General features: G+C 43.7%; 2 non-coding genes across 2 annotated transcripts; both read right to left on the reverse strand.

Annotated features, from left to right (window-relative positions):
- Window positions 1-165: 165 nt before the first annotated feature.
- trnar-acg (transfer RNA arginine (anticodon ACG)) lies at window positions 166-238 on the reverse strand. The gene has a single exon. It is a non-coding gene; the product is annotated as a tRNA-Arg (tRNA).
- A 7,673-nt stretch (window positions 239-7,911) lies between these two features.
- trnae-uuc (transfer RNA glutamic acid (anticodon UUC)) lies at window positions 7,912-7,983 on the reverse strand. Its single transcript has one exon. It is a non-coding gene; the product is annotated as a tRNA-Glu (tRNA).
- Window positions 7,984-17,614: the final 9,631 nt, after the last annotated feature.

Consider the following 17,614-nt stretch of genomic DNA (forward strand, 5'->3'; position numbering starts at 1 on the left):
AGACCATATGGGAAACTGCAAGGCTCTGCACCGGCTGACACCAGCATCAGCCACTTCTTTTCGCTCTGCCAAGCCTTTGTCACCTTAACAAGACCTGCATTGTTGGATCTGGGGTACAGAGAACCACACACAAGGAGTTAGAGAGAAAAAAAGGCATAAGGTAACCGAGCCAGCCAGGAGTCGAACCTAGAATCTTCTGATCCGTAGTCAGACGCGTTATCCATTGCGCCACTGGCCCCTGCATGAGTGTGGTCATGACCTCCCTGAAGCTCCAGCCCCATTTCTGTCTCTTGACCGAGGAGAGAAGCACGGCATACAAAAAGACAGTGCCATGACCTGGATTCGAAACGGGGTTGCTGCGGCCACAACGCAGAGTACTAACCACTATACAATCAAGCTTCCCAGTGGTCAGCCACTGGTGGCTCATGTTGACTGCTCCTTGATAGACTCCCTCATATACCGGGAGTCGAATGCAGGCCACCTGGCTAAAAGCAGTTTAGAGTCAAGTGTATTATGCTAGCAGGGGCCCCCAAGGGGGATAGGTCTCAACTGAGGTGCCAGACTAAACGTACAGCCCAATGTCGGCAGCAGGACGTTGCGTGATGGAAGCAAATTATCAATCTCTTATCAATCTCGTATTGACAAAGGCTACAACACTGATCCAGTGTGGCTCCTCACAGGTACCACATTACTGCGCAGGAGAAAGGCCTGGCAATCTACTTCCGTACTATGCCAAGAAAACTTGATGTAGCGTACAACTAAAGGAATGCGATATAGTGCTGGAAGATGCGCCCCTAGGTCGAAAGGCACTCAACAAGCTACTGGGGAAGAGCCGATGGTCGTCTTGAGTAGGATCAATGCTTATGATGCGCCAGAATCAAAGCCGCAAGGTCGTCTTGGTGCTGATGTCGCTTGGTCGAAAGGGAAGATCAAATCAGATATATCATCAGACTAGGAACTTGGAATGTACGAACCATGAACCAAGGCAAACTCGACATTGTCAAAGCCAAAATGGACAGAACAGGACTTGATTTACTCAGAATTAGTGAACTAAAGTGGACTCAATCCGGACATTTCCAGTCAAACGAACATTGGGTCTACTATTCTGGAAATGATAACCAAAGACAAAATGGCGTTGCCTTTATTCTTAATCGAAGACTGGCCAATACTGTCCTGAAGTACAACACAGTCAGCGATAGAGTCATCTCGATACGACTACAAGGAGCACCAATCCATGTCACAGTCATACAAGTCTACTCACCAACAACAGATGCCAAGGAGGAGGACGTTGAACTATTCTATGAACAAGTTCAAGAGGAAATTGACAGGACGCAAAATCAAGACTTACTCATTATCATGGGAGATTTTAATGCCAAAGTGGGCCATGGCAACGAGGAACTGTTGTTGGAAAGTTTGGACTTAGCAAACGAAATGAAGCTGGAGAAAGATTAATTGACTTTTGTACAAAAAATCAACTGTCCATCATGAACACTTTCTTTCAACATCACAAAAGGAGACTCTACACATGGACATCACCAAATGGGGCCTATAAGAATCAGATTGACTACATATGTGTTTGCCAAAGATGGAGGTCGTCTATCATTACCGTGAAAACACAGCCAGGAGCTGACTGTGGAACTGATCATGAACTTTTAACATCAAAAATTAGAGTCAAGCTGCACAAACGGACTAGACAACAGGCTGTTCCTAACTTTGACTTGACCAAAATACCTGAAGTTTTCTGGAATAGTCTGCACAACCGGTTCACATCTCTGGACACGGATGAAAATAAGCCTGAGGAACACATATAAAGACTATTATTACCGAAGAAGCTAGCAAGTCAATAAACAAGAGACAGAAAAGACCCCAGCAGCCGTGGATAACAGAAGAGACTCTAAAGATCATTGAAGAAAGACGAAGGGCAAAGGCAAAAGGTAACAAGCAGGCCAGGGACAACATCAGTAAAAGACTAAAGAGAGCCATTCGAACAGACAAAGAACTTTATTACCAAAAGATATGTACAGAGACAGAAAGTGAACATCTGAAGGGAAAGACCAGGAAGGTATACCTAAAGATCAAAAAGATACGACGAAAGTTTCAACCAAGAGTGGGCATGCTAAAAGACGCCAATGGGAACAAACTAACTGAGCCAGAACAGATCAAGAAAAGATGGAAAGAGTACACGGAGCACCTCTATAAGAACGACTCAGTGATATGGGAAGAAATGGAGACTGGCAATGATAGAGAGCCAAACATCCTGAAAGATGAAGTCATCGCTGCGATTACACTTCTGTCAAACAACAAAGCGCCTGGATGTGACAATATTCCACTGGAGCTAATAAAGTTTTCTGAAGCAGCAATTGATGTAATCACATGCCTGTGTCAACAGATATGGACAACTGGTAAATGGCCCAAGGACTGGACAAGATCAGTGTTTATTCCTATTCCGAAGAAGGGAGATGTTACTGACTGTGGAAACTATCGTACTATTGCGCTCATACTTCATGCCAGCAAAATACTACTGAAGATCTTACAAAGACGGTTGCAGCCTTACTTTGACAGAGAGCTGCCGGAGGAACAAGCAGGATTCAGGAGGGGCAGAGGTACAAGAGATGTGATTGCTAACATTAGGTGGATAATGGAAAAGGCCAAAGAATACAACAAGGAGATTTATTTTTGCTTCATTGATTACAGTAAAGCCTTTGACTGTGTTGATCACCAGAAACTTTGGATTACCATGAAGGATATGGGTGTGCCGAGCCATCTGATCAGCCTCATTAGGAACCTTTATACCGACCAAGAAGCAACAGTCTGAACAGAACACGGCGACACAGAATGGTTCAAAGTAGAGCAGGGCGTCAGACAAGGATGCATCCTGTCGCCATTTCTCTTCAATTTGTAGAGACTGCAGTCATAGTTCCAACAGAACAAGACGCTTGAGCAACAGCAACAAGGCGCCGAGGAACTAATAGGCAAAGTTTTGCTCAAGTCCAATTCCCATACCTGGAGTCAAACCCGGGCTGCCTGGGTGAAAACCAGGAATCCTGACTGCTGGACCATATGGGAAACTGCAAGCACAGCACTGGCAAAGACAAAGAAAGGGAAGCGCTTCAGTCCGATTTGAACAACTTTGAACCAACGGTCGCTGTGTCGCAGAGCCTGGGATTAGTTCTGCTGGCAGACAAAGCTATTTGTTCATGAATCAGGGCCTGAACAGAGAAACCGATCGACGTTGAGGTGATTCGGCTCCGGACCCTCCCCTGCAGTTTTCCTGGTACGCAGAAGCCATTTTCAGGAAGGCTGGACTAACTGAAAAAGAAGAAGGAATTAAAATTGCTGGACGAATCATCAACAATCTTAGATATGCAGATGATACAACTCTGATAACAACAAGTGCAGATGGAATGAAGGACTTATTACGGAGCATCAAGCTGGAAAGCTCGAACATGGGGCTGTTACTCAACACAAAGAAGACAAAGATATTGACTACTGCCAGATACGACCGGGACACATTTGAGATGGATGGCGACGAACTGGAATTTGTAAAGGACTACAACCTACTCGGAGCGTTGATCACTCAAGATGCGGAAACGACACCGGAAATCAGACGGAGAATAGGTATGGGGAAATCAACAATGAAGTCACTGGACAAGGTCTTCAAATCGAGGAACATTTCACAATTGACGAAAATACGCCTTGTACATAGTTTAGTCTTCTCTGTGGTAACGTACGGATGTGAAACCTGGACGATAAAGAAACAAGACAGAAGAAGAATCAACGCCTTCGAAATGTGGTGTTGGAGAAGGATGTTATCAATACCTTGGACGGTCAGAAGAACAAACAAATCAATTTTGGAACAAATCAAGCCAGACATGTCACTTGAATCAAGGATCACTAAGCTACGACTTGCCTACTTTGGACACATCATACGAAGAGAGCGATCACTGGAGAAGGACATCATGGTCGGAAGAATAGAAGGAACAAGGCGAAGAGGAAGACCAGCAACTCGATGGCTCGACACAATCACAGTAACGGCAGAGAAGACCCTGGCGGACCTATCGTTCATCCATCAAGTCGCCATGGATCGAGATCGAGCCGAAGGCCAATAAAAAAAAAAAAAGACCATATGGGAAACAGCAAGGCTAAGCACCAGCTGACGCCAGCATCAGCCACTTCTTTCCACTCTGACAAGCCTTTGTCACCTTGACCAGAGCTGCATTGTTGGATCTGGGGTACAGAGAACCACACACAAGGAGTTAGAGAGACAAAAAAAAAGGCACAAGGTAACCAAGCCAGCCAGGAGTAAAACCTAGAATCCCCTGATCCGTAGTCAGACGCGTTATCCATTGCACCACTGGCCCTTGTGGAACCGCGGTCATGACTTTCCTGAAGCTTCGGCCCCATTTCTGTCTCTTGCCTGAGGAGAGCATAGAAACCTTCCAAGCATGGCATACAAAAGGACAGTGCTGCGACCCGGATTCGAATCGGGGTTGCTGCGGCCACAACGCAGAGTACTAACCACTATACGATCACGGCTTACCAGCGGTCAGTCACTGGTGGCTCATGTCGGCTGCTCCCTGGTAGACTGCAGTCATAGTTCCAACAGAACAAGACGCTTGAGCAACAGCAACAAGGCGCCGAGGAACTAATAGGCAAAGTTTTGCTCAAGTCCAATTCCCATACCTGGAGTCAAACCCGGGCTGCCTGAGTGAAAACCAGGAATCCTGACTGCTGGACCATATGGGAAACTGCAAGCACAGCACTGGCAAAGACAAAGAAAGGGAAGCGCTTCAGTCCGATTTGAACACCTTTGAACCAACGGTCGCTGTGTCGCAGAGCCTGGGATTAGTTCTGCTGGCAGACAAAGCTATTTGTTCATGAATCAGAAACTGAACAGAGAAACCGATCGACGTTGAGGTGATTCGGCTCCGGACCCTCCCCTGCAGTTTTCCTTCAGCGGACAGGTACACGTTTTTCAGGTGCTCACGATGAATTGTTGGCTTCGCTACCCTGTTTAATTTGTTTCTACTAATAATTGATAGTGTAGCACCTACGCTTGCTAATAACAGTAACAAAAAGGCAGATTGGATTGGAATGTTTGTTGGGTTGATTGGAATGTTTGTTGGGTTGTTCGGTGAGAGACGTCGTTTCTAAAGAAGATAAAAAAGTTTCACCCTTATCTTTAGAGTCTTTTATGTCGTCTTCTTCCTCCACTTCTTGTGTTCCACAAGACGACGGAAAAGACTCTAAAGATAAGGGTGAAACTTTTTTATCTTCTTTAGAAAATGTATCAAATACAGGGACACAGGAACACCCTACAGTTATGCAGCCTAAAAAAAGACGTAAAAGTACAGAATCGTCAGAAAAAAGTGTAAATAAAAAAGCAAAAAGTAAAAGGTCACAAAAAAACAAACAAACAAAAAATGTTTATTAAATTAACAAAACATAACATATAATACAACACAACATATAACATATAATACAACACATATACCTGGTGTTCATGTGAATTGCACATATAACATTGCTGCGATTGTCCTTGATATGTTATTTTGCCGTTGTAGGGTCCCATTGATATCGAGTTTGGAATCTGCATTAAACTTCCATTCGGGTTCAATTTCAGTTTAACTTTGTATCGCCGTATCCCATACCAAAGTCCGAACTGGTCAAGTGGTTTAAAGACAGGTTGTATGATTACACAAAACCTTGAGATATACTGTTCAATGTCTTCATCGGAAACTCTCCCTGTCCAGAACTTAACATATATATTTTAATGTTCAGTGGGGTTGCACAATCCAGCTCCCAATCCTTCCAAAATCCTTGGCTTCCTCCATTGTTAAAGATTTAAACAAAGTGTTGTAGAGCACACTCTTGGTGAAAGATCAACTCGTAGTCTTTTTTATTGGGAAGTGAGATAAATGAATAAATGTCTGTGACGTTTAGCCATTGACTTTGCATTAGATGAGCACCGATAGTTGATCTGTTTGGAGCTTCATCTTAGCCTACATACCGGATTATGGCCCAATATTTTCCCGTTTGAGAAGTAAAAGTTCCAGTTGATCCCATAGTGGCCTTTATTTAGGTATTTCTCACAGTTTTGACGAAAAGGTGTCAAAGAAACAGCGTAATGCCACCTTGCCTCTTCCTGACATTGTTACTGCTCTCGTCGAGATGAAGCAAGTCAATCTAAAGCATGTGCTGTCAGAAGTGAGATTTCAACCCACACCTCCAGTGGACTATGAACTGAACACAGCGCCTTAGACTGCTCGGCCATCCTGACTCAGTACATTTACCATACATAATAATGTGAAAATTTTAAGCGGGTCGTACAAATATTAGTCCGTGTGGAGTGAGGGTGGTGTTGATTGTAACTCAGCTAGTCAGGATGGCTGAGCGGTCTAAGGCGCTGTGTTCAGGTCATAGTCTCCACTGGAGGAGTGGGTTCAAATCCCACTTCTGACAGTACTTGCTTTATACAAATTCATGTCTTTAACCCATCATGTCAATTGAAAAAAATAAAAACTTTGGATGCTGTGTTTCAGTGAGCAATGAGTTTCGTGTTACGCGATGCCCTTAAATGATCACAATATTTCTGCACTGGAGAATGCGGGCATCAACCCGGCACGCTAAGCGAGCGCTCTATTATTTCAGCTAATTCCCCTTACAAAGAACCCAACTGGAAAATTTTTGCTCAAGTCCAATCATAAAGACCAATTCCAATACCAGGAGCCGAACTCTGGCAGCCTGGGTGAAAACCAGGAATCCTGACCGCTAGACGATATGGGAAACCGCAAGGCTCTGCACCGGCTGACACCAGCATCAGCCACTTCTTTCTGCTCTGCCAAGTCTTTGTCACCTTAACAAGACCTGCATTGTTGGATCTGGGGTACAGAGAACCACACACAAGGAGTTAGAGAGAAAAAAAGGCATAAGGTAACCAAGCCAGCCAGGAGTCAAACCTAGAATCTGCTGATCCGTAGTCAGATGCGTTATCCATTGCGCCACTGGTCCCTGCATGATCGCGGTCGTGACCTCCCTAAAGCTCCAGCCCCATTTCTCTTGACCGAGGAGAGAAGCACAGCATACAAAAAGACAGTGCCATGACCTGGATTCGAACCGGGGTTGCTGCGGCCACAACGCAGAGTATTAACCACCATACAATCACAGCTTTCCAGCGGTCAGCCACTGGTGGCTCACGTTGGCTGCTCCCTGATAGACTTCCTCATACACCGGGAGTCAGGCGCAGGCTACCTGGCTAAAAACGAGGAATCCTAACCGCTAGACCATATGGGAAACCGCAAGGCTCAGCACCCGCTGACACCAGCATCAGCCACTTCTTTCCGCTCTGACAAGCCTTTGTCACCTTGACCAGAGCTGCATTGTTGAATGTGTGGTACAGAGAATCCTACACTCATCCAACTTATTTCCTCTGACAAGCCTTTGTCACCTTGACAAGACCTGCATTGTTGAATCTGGGGTACAGAGAACCATACACAAAGAGTTAGAGAGACAAAAAAAGGCACAAGGTAACCAAGCCAGCCAGGAGTCAAACCTAGAATCCTCTGACCCGTAGTCAGACGCATTATCCATTGCGCCACTGGCCCCTGTGGAACCACGGTCATGACTTTCCTGAAGCTTCAGCCTCATTTCTGTCTCTTGCCTGAGAAGAGCATAGAAACCTTCCAAACATGGCATACAAAAGGACAGTGCCATGACCGGGGTTGCTGCGGCCACAACGCAGAGTACTATACGACCACGGCTTCCCAGCGGTCAGTCACTGGTGGCTCACGTCGGCTGCTCCCTGGTACACTGCAGTCATAGTTCCAACAGAACAAGACACTTGAGCAACAGCAACAAGGCGCCGAGGAACTAATAGGCAAAGTTTTGCTCAAGTCCAATCATAAAGACCAATTCCCATACCGGGAGTTGAACCCGGGCCGCCTGGGTGAAAACCAGGAATCCTGACCGCTAGACCACATGGGAAACTGCAAGCACAGCACTGGCAAAGACAAAGAAAGGGAAGCGCTTCAGTCCGATTTGAACAACTTTGAACCAACGGTCGCTGTGTCACGGAGCCTGGGATTAATTCTGCTGGCAGACAAAGCCATTTGTTCATGAATCAGGGCCTGAACAGAGAAAACGACCGACGTTGAGGTGATTCGGCTCCGGACCCTCCCTTGCAGTTTTTCTTCAGCGGACAGGTACACGTTTTTCAGGTGCTCACGGTGAATTGTTGGCTTCGCTACCCTGTTTAATTTGTTTCTACTAATAATTGATAGTGTAGCACCTACGCTTGCTAATAACAGTAACAAAAAGGCACTAACATTTAACTAGGTTCGAACAGCGGTATACTTTGAAATCATAAGAGGAGTTAAGGTGAAGTTAAACAGCTAACACATTTATTGCCACACAAGCAATGAAATATCACATACAGTGCTGCAAAAAAAACCTTAGAAATAAAGAAATAAAATAGCTCTTACAAATAGGAATTATGTTAAGTGCAAGAGATCTTCAATTCAATACCACTCCTTATATTTAAAGAGGTATAGATTCAGAAATTAAGTTCTAGTCCTTGAATGTGTGTATTAAAGGTATTTTCCTATGGCTGTTTTACCCAGGTAGAGTAAATAGTGTGAGTAGGTTCTTATCTGGTCCTGGGCAAAAACTCTGATATATCCGGAGTCTTCTGTAAACGGTAGGCCACACCGCTTCTACGACCATCAACAGTTTCACAGGGCTGGGCTCGCCATCACAATTCTCTACGTCTTTCTGTATCTGTGTACAATTCTGTGTCTTTCCTTGCCACAGTCGCCCTCGGCTTGCTCAACAGGGGTTTTTGTATCTGTTGGTCCTGGATTTTGTAAAGTTGCTTTGAGACAATGTATATTGTAAAAAGCGCTATATAAATAAAGTTGACTTGACTTGACTTCTGTGCGTCTAAGAAAAACCAATCTACACAGATTGCAGAACAATGAATGCTCCTATTATTTTATGTTCCCTAAAATGAGATCTCATTAAGTTCTTTTCTTCATTTCAGAACATCTTATAACATGTACAAAAACTAAGGATGCACCTTGACTACAATTGATTAATTAACATTCATACATCACAGCAACATTGACATTTAACATGAACATCCCTTCAGTATTGGTATTTTAGCACTGACCAATGAATTACTACTCTTTTCCAACTTTTTAGCTGTAACGTGCAATTATCCCTTTAACATGAATTTGAATTGAACCATCACTAAACTCCATTAATATGTACATTATGATAACCAAAATATGTTCAATCATAGCACAGTTGTGCTGTAAATAATTAAGATGTATCAATCTAACCAAACTGAATGACTTAACAGAATATGTGCACTGTGCCTTTGAGGCTCCACCACGCTATTAGTAATTCTACTTGCTAACTAGCCACTAGCAAGCGATTAGTATAGCTATACTTTTAAATCATTTCGACAAGCATTAAAGAACATTCTCATAACTCCAATTGGTTTTTTATTCCTTCCATTTCTAATGAAAAGCGTATGAACTCAAAAGAAAGGTGTACTCTCCTTTTACAGTGGCTAGCTAGGCTATCAGAACAAACTCACGGAAGTTTCAAACATTTATTACTTGACAGAAAACCGCCTCCCTCACGTTCATAGCTGGAACTCTGGTAAAAAAAAAAAAAAAAAACAGTTTATCAGCTCTAATATATGCTAAAAGTCAATATTTTAAACCATTATGTATTATTTTGTAGCGAATATTGCTCAGTTGGTCTGCAGCAACCTCTCAAGATCTCTCAAGCCAAAAAGGGAAAAACTAACGAAGGTAAAGTCTTTTTCTACCACTGCGCCCTGTTTTGGGGACGACAAGTAATTACACCTCTTAAATGACTTTTGAGGTTTTAGTAGCTCCATATTTCATATGGGTTACAATAGCATACGTTTCAATCAGGCTCTAAATCTTGTTATAATCTAAATTATTATTGGGCATTACAATATTGGTCTAAAACATTTTGGTATTCAAGGAATGTGATTGGAGTTGTGCCAAACCGCCACGTGGCATAAAACCGGTTAGAACTGGCTGAGTGGAAGCCTGGAACAAAAGGCATACCTTATATGGAGTAGTACTACACCTGGCCACTAGGGGGTGGTGGTAAACTATAAATAACAACTGTGCGCTCTACTCGAGGTCTGTTGTATTCTTCACTTAGACGGAGAGGCTTCAGAACGCAGCTGCTTGTGACCTGGAAGACGAACCAACCTTTTCTGAATAAAACTTTTAAAGAACGTCACCTTGCCTTCTGATGAATTCGGATCGATTCTAACAAAAGATCCACGACAATAAATGGTAGCAGAGGATGGTTTAAAATCGATTAATTAGTGTTCATTGGAGAAATCAGGAGGACTGCAGAGGTCGACGGGACCAGATTGGGTCCAGGATCGTGAGAATTCGAAATCTGCCAGACTCAAAAGGGTACCCGACTAAAAAGGTAAGGGCGATTTAAGTCCTCATTTAGATGCAATCAAATATTTAGTTCTGAGTCTGGTATGTTGAGAATTCTCTCGTAGATAATTAGAAATAATTACTGATAGGCGTGGTTCCTCTTTCACTAGCAAAGGTATGGTGGGCATGCCCTGACTCCAGGTGAGTCTAAAGGATCCAGTGTGGTTAGAGTCCATGCCCGTTTGGTTAGAGTCCAAACGCAAAGCCTGGTACCAGGTCAGTTGGTTCGAGTCCAACTGTGAAAGCCTGGATGGGTCCAGGTCGGTTGGTTAAAGTTCAACCGTTTGTGTGGCAAGTTTCTTCTGGTCAGTTTTGAGCAGTCGGTCCTGAAAACCAATATAGCAATTGCTTTGTGGAATAATCATTGGAATTGATTAAGTTTCCTATTGCATTGTTAGTAATTGGTTAGTAAAGTCAGTGAGGCTAGAACTGGTCAGGGAAACTATTTACCAGTGTCTTGGTTATGGGTATGTTGTTTTAGTTGTTGTATAGGATTTGTATAGTTTCCTGTTTCTGTGTGCTCTGTTCTATTTTCTCTATTTTTCTATTCTTCTAACTCTCTCTAAAAAAAAAGGTGGTGACCCAACCCCCGACACAAATACTAGATTGGCGTATGTGAAAATTGCTAAACAGGGTGTAAGCGATGCAAAAACTGAATTGAAGAAAGCTAAAGGGTTGAAAAAAATGTACTGTTAAAAGGGTTTTAATATCTGCTGAAAATGATTTAGCTCTGACACAGATTATAGTCCAACATATGAATCATATTTGTTTAAGCGTGAGTTCTGCCCCCGCTGAGAATCACACACACACACCCACTGAGGAGAAACAGGAAGTAACCAATTCAGCACAGATGGCTCCGCCCGACACAGCTGTGCTGGACTGCGCCCCTCCCCCATATGTAGCGTCAGCCATTCCTGAGCAGACGACTACCCCCCTCCCGTCTCTCACTCTCACACATACCTCAAATACCACAGGAACAGGTGAGACTGGCCATGAAGAGCCAAAATGTACTAGAACTGGTAGCCCTGTGTCTAGGGGGAAACTACAATGTTGGGACGAACTAGAACCCCTAGTGGACATGGGCTTTACTAATGAACAGAGTAATGAGCTTGGGGTAGGACAATTCCCTGTGGTAGTGACAGGAAATGGATTGATTACGTTCCATGGTCGCACAGAGACATGCAAGCTCTAGCAGAGGACTTACCTCCTCTGTCTAAAGGGGCATCTCCATGGATCAGTACCTTTGAAAAGTTAACGGCAGCGGACACATTAGCCCTAGGGGACATAAGGGCTATCATAAAAAGGACGAGTAATGACTCAACCCGGCAGGCTATAGAGGTAGCTCTGAGATTGGGAGCTGTACCAGATGATAGGTTGTTCAATCAACACAGGAATGCAGCATGGGGACAGTTAAGACAATTGTTGCCAGCTTCAGTGGACTATCAGGCGCTCAAGGGAATGGCTAGGAAGGAGAATGAGGATCCTAGGGAATTTTTGGAGCGTGCTGCTAGGACTTGGAGATCTTCTACTGGAACTAGACCTGATTGCAATCATGCTACACAGACCCTTTTTAGACAAGGAGTAATGGGATGCTTACCAAAGCCTGTACAAGAAAAGCTAGAGGATGTGGTAGGGTTAGATCAGATGGATGAGCAGATGTGGAGCACACAGGTTGTTCATTATTTGACAAAACATGACAGAAAAATTAAAGACTCCGAAAATGTTGATAAAAATGTACTCATGAAACTGAATAAGCTTAAAGAAGCAGATGGTGTCAAGTGAAACTCCTGAAAGTTGCAGCACTCAAGACATTTCTAGGACGGAGGGTTTCCAGCAAGGGTCACTCCCTGACTGCTGACACCAGAGTTTGCATCCTGAATCACCCGAAGCCAACTACCGTGAGTCTTTTTCTGTCTTTTCTTGGCTTGACAGGTTATTCCAGGAATTACATTCCTAATTACTCAGGCTTGGTTGCACCTTTGAGGGCTGAAATTACCAGGTTAGGTCAAAGAAACCTAACAGCCAAAGTAGAGTGGAATTTATTGAATTAAAACAGCAGCTGACCTTAGCCAGTGACCTACAACAACCGAAATACTCTGACCCTTTCTATTTGGATGTTTCTGAAAAGAATGGCATTGTAAATGCAGTTCTTTTTCAGAAAAGGGGGAGTGGTGTCAGAGCTGTACTCTTGTACCATAGCTCAAGATTGGACCATGTGGTAACAGGTCAACCAGGTTGTGTCAGATACCTAGCAGCATTGTCTACAGCAATTACCAAAACAGCACATTTGGTCATGTGTCATCCTCTTATTGTCAATACAAGTCATGGTGTGACTGCATTTTTGATTTCCACAGCCTTTACCCTGTCAAGAGCGAGAAAAGACAGAATCAATAGTATTCTCACTCAACCTCATATCTCATACACTACAGGGAAAATGGTGAACATGACTGAAGGTCTGAATTCCGACCCTGATGCAGAACCACATTGCTGTGAGCAAATTACACAAAAACTGTTGAAGTGTAGGGAAGATTTGGAAGACACTCCTTTAGAGGACCCTGACTTGACTCTATTCTGTGACGGATGCTGTTACAAAGGGGACAAGGGACTTGTAGCCTCATATGCAGTAGTCAAGCAGACTAATGAGGGTTTCATCCCTGTGGACTCAGGAATCATTAAACAACCAGCGTCTGCCCAATTGGCTGAGTTAGTAGCAATCACCAAAGCATTGGAGAAAGCTGCTGATCAAACAGTTAACATCTACACAGACTCAGCTTATGCCCATTCTGCGTTGCATCTAGATGGGCCGCAGTGGATAAGGAGAGGACTAGTGACTGCACAAGGGACACCCATCAAGCATGCAACACAGATTTTTCAGCTGTTGAAAGCAGTAAATAAACCAAAGAGAGTGGCTGTGATTAAGTGTAAGGGTCATTCAAAAGAGCCTGGACTAGTGACACTAGGTAATGATGCAGCAGATCAGGCAGCAAATAAAGCGGCAGGATACATTAGCCAAATAGTGGTGTTGGCGTCAGAAAACTTGCCTGAGCTAAAAGAAGAGCAGGTAAGGGAAATGCAGGAAAAGGCAGGAGCTAGTGTAGTGGAAGGACTGTGGAAAAGTAAGGAAGGATTGATTGTGGCACCATCACATTTGCTCACACTGTTGATGAAAGAAGCACATGGTCCAACACATGTAGGTACGTCCAACATGCTTGACAGTCTGATGCAAAATTGGTGGCATCCACACATTAGGGATATGGTGAAGAGGTTCGTGGTTGACTGTGAGGTGTGTCAGAGCTACAATCCAAAACCAGGGTATAGAGTGACTGCAGGACGGTTTCCTGTCCCTGAAGGACCCTTTAAAGAAATTTGCATCGATTTCACTGATATGGGGGTGGAACACCGAGTGAACGGCTATCGTTACATCCTAGTCATGGTAGATAGATTCACTAGGTGGGTTGAAGCAATCCCAGCCAAAAAGGAAGACTCTAAAACGGTGGTGAAATGGTTAAAAACAGAACTAATACCCAGATATGGAGTTCCCACTGTGATTCGTTCAGATAATGGGGTTCAGTTTAATAATGCCAAATTGCAGGAGGTGGAAAAAGCTTTGGGGATAACACACAGATTTGGAGCTGTGTACCATCCCCAGTCCCAAGGGCTGGTGGAAAGGGCCAATAACACCATCAAGACTAAACTGGCCAAAACTTGTCAAGGCTCCAAATTAAATTGGGTTGAGGCTTTGCCCCTGGTGTTGATGTCCATGAGAGCATCGCCCAGGAGTGACACTCACTTCTCCCCACACCAATTGTTAACTGGCAGACCCATGTCAGGGCCACCTAGAGACAGGGTGGTGAACAAGGCACTGGATTTGTGGGATGAAGAATTGGACAGCTACATGAAAGCCTTAACCAAGCTTATTTCCAGCATTAATCAACAGGTTAGGCCCAAGGACAAGAAGAAGGAGCCAGAACCAGAACCAAAGGTAAAGGTTGGACAGTGGGTAAGAACCAAGGTTCACAAAAGGAAGTGGGACAGCCCAAGGTGGACCGGTCCGTGGCAAGTGACAGAGGTCACCTCACATGCTGTGAAAGTCAAGGGTAAGAAAGGAAATCTGTGGCACCACATCACACATTGTACCCCTGCAGATCCACCAAGCAGAACCAGTGAAGAGACCAGAGAAGACCTGAGCAAGAATCTGCCCCTTTTCTGGCATGAGACAGAATTACCAGAGAAACTTGGAGTGAAGGACTTGACAACAGCTCCTGTGGGTAAATGCACAATACACAGTGAAAAGGGAGTGACAGTGTTTAATTTGGTGACTAAAACTCACTCAAAGGACAAACCAACATTGCAGAACTTCATCTTAGCTGTGCAACACCTGGCCGACTTACTTAAAACCCTAGAAGTACCTGAATTAGGCATTCCTAAATTGGGTGGTGGCCTGGACAGACTTGATTGGCGTACAGTCCGACCAATTTTGCAGGCTTTACTACAGGACACAGGCACTAAGGTTACTATTTTCTATAGGGAATAGAGAACTAACTGCCTGACTAACACAATGCCTTTTTATCCACTAACAGATCCGTTTAATCAGGCTTTGAAACGATCAGGATGTGGATGGATTACCATGACCATTTTAGCAATATTGACCATATTATTGGTGGGTTTCATATTCCCACTCAGTACAAAGGGGGATCAAGCACTAAAACTAAAACAAGATAACGATAATCTAGCTAGAGTCAGGAGAGCCCGACAGGTACCACCCATAAGGCAAGATGGGAACAACAAGGTAGCAACCATTCCATATGGGAATTCCAGCACTGCAAATATACCGATGAAAGATGATGGGGAAAAGGTAGTAGTGGTGGCAAGAGCAGAGTTGACTTGGAGGGACCAGCTGGCTATTGAAACAGGTTATGAAGAGACCAATACTTGGCTGGAGTGGATAAGGTACACAATAGGGGAACTGGGAGTGAAAAACTGTTTTGTATGTGCGGCAGCAAAACCCACATTAGCTACTCGCCCTGTTAAATCGGAAAACCTGACGTGTCTGACTTCTCTATTCACCGATGAGCCCAGGAATGACACAAATTGTAGAGAACAGGGTAAACTATTCCCAATCACGGAGCAACCAACTCCCACTAGCATAAAGGCATACAAAGGTGAGTATATTTGCTTTAAATCAGACAAAACCGGTGAAATAATTCATAGGGGCAATTTCCCTGGGGGTTGGTGCAATGAAACAATTCCCCTAGGGGATGATGGCATATATAATGATTACAAACTGTTCAATCAAACTTCTGCAAGAGCTGACCTTTTGTGGTTATGTGGGGACATGAAGGTCAGAAAAAGGCTGTCTGGCGTCTGGAGAGGGGAGTGCGCTTTGGTGTATTTGATTATGCCTTTCAAAATCTATCATCAAGAAGGCGTGGAGGACCCTGCAGATGTGATGAGACATCACCGCCAGACCAGAGAGGAGGATCTTTTGACAAAACTGTCTGGATAGATGGAATTGGAGTGCCGAGAGGAGTTCCTGATGAGTTCAAGGCTAGAGACCAGATTGCTGCAGGCTTTGAGAGTGTATTCTTCTGGTGGTCCACAATAAACAAAAATGTAGATTGGATTAACTATTTGTATTATAACCAGCAGAGATTTGTGAATTTCACTGTCCAGGCAGTGGAAGGACTTAGAGATCAATTGGACAAAACCTCACTAATGACTGTCCAAAATAGAATGGCACTATATATGTTGCTGGCAGATAAAGGAGGTGTCTGTCACATGATTGGAACCACCTGCTGCACCTTCATACCCAACAATACTGCCCCAGATGGAACTGTTTCCAGAGCCTTGGAGGGGCTGAAGGCTCTCTCAAAGGAATGGAAAGAGAACTCTGGTATCGAAAATTGGTTCACTAAGTGGATGGAGAATTTCTTTGGCTCATGGAAAGGAGTAATAACTCAATTGGCTATGGCAGTTTGTGTGGGATTGGCTATCCTAGTGGTGTGTGGATGTTGTTGTGTGCCATGCATAAAGACCCTGATTGTGAGATTCATCAACACCGTGATTCAAAAGGGGGCAGCAGCAGGCGAAGTCCAGGAAACTGTACTCTACATACAAACCGATGGGCCAAAAGAAAACTTAAAGAATGAGGAAGATCAGGAGTACTGGATTTAACTTCAATGTTGAGTGTTTGTCTGTCTCGTTTGTAAATATTCTTCTGTCTAGATTGCTGATCGATGGATGACACCAAAGGGGGACCCCAAGAAGCAAGAATAGAAGAAAATGTCGTAAATTAATGTTTTGTGTGTATTTAGCTACAATACAACATATATAGGGTAAAGGACATATTGATAGTTTAAGTAAATAGTAATGTTAAGTTGCAAAATACATAGGCACATATTTGATTAATGTAATCCTTGCATGATTGGTGATGGTTCAAGTTGTCCAAAAGGAGATCACTGAGATCAAAAGGGGGACCATGGATTTCCTGTCAACAAAAAGATATCATCATCAACACATAAGGGAATTTAGCTTACTTTGAAGATGTAACACATATAGGGAAGTCTCTAAAGGACTATACATTTTGAATTTCTTTCCTATCCGGTTGCTGAAAGGTCCAAGTAAGCTTTGATTGTGTAACTATAGCCTTCTGAAGCTCTTTGTTGAAGTGAATGCAATGTTTTGCATTCAAAGGGGGAATTGTTATAATCTAAATTATTATTGGGCATTACAATATTGGTCTAAAACATTTTGGTATTCAAGGAATGTGATTGGAGTTGTGCCAAACCGCCACGTGGCATAAAACCGGTTAGAACTGGCTGAGTGGAAGCCTGGAACAAAAGGCATACCTTATATGGAGTAGTACTACACCTGGCCACTAGGGGGTGGGGGTAAACTATAAATAACAACTGCGCGCTCTACTCGAGGTCTGTTGTATTCTTCACTTAGACGGAGAGGCTTCAGAACGCAGCTGCTTGTGACCTGGAAGACGAACCAACCTTTTCTGAATAAAACTTTTAAAGAACGTCACCTTGCCTTCTGATAAATTCGGATCGATTCTAACAAAAGATCCACGACAATCTCTTGAATCATATGCTAATTTCATGTTATAGTTCGCC

Source organism: Trichomycterus rosablanca, chromosome 10, assembly GCF_030014385.1.
Source record: "Trichomycterus rosablanca isolate fTriRos1 chromosome 10, fTriRos1.hap1, whole genome shotgun sequence".
NCBI classification, from domain to species: Eukaryota; Metazoa; Chordata; class Actinopteri; order Siluriformes; family Trichomycteridae; genus Trichomycterus; species Trichomycterus rosablanca.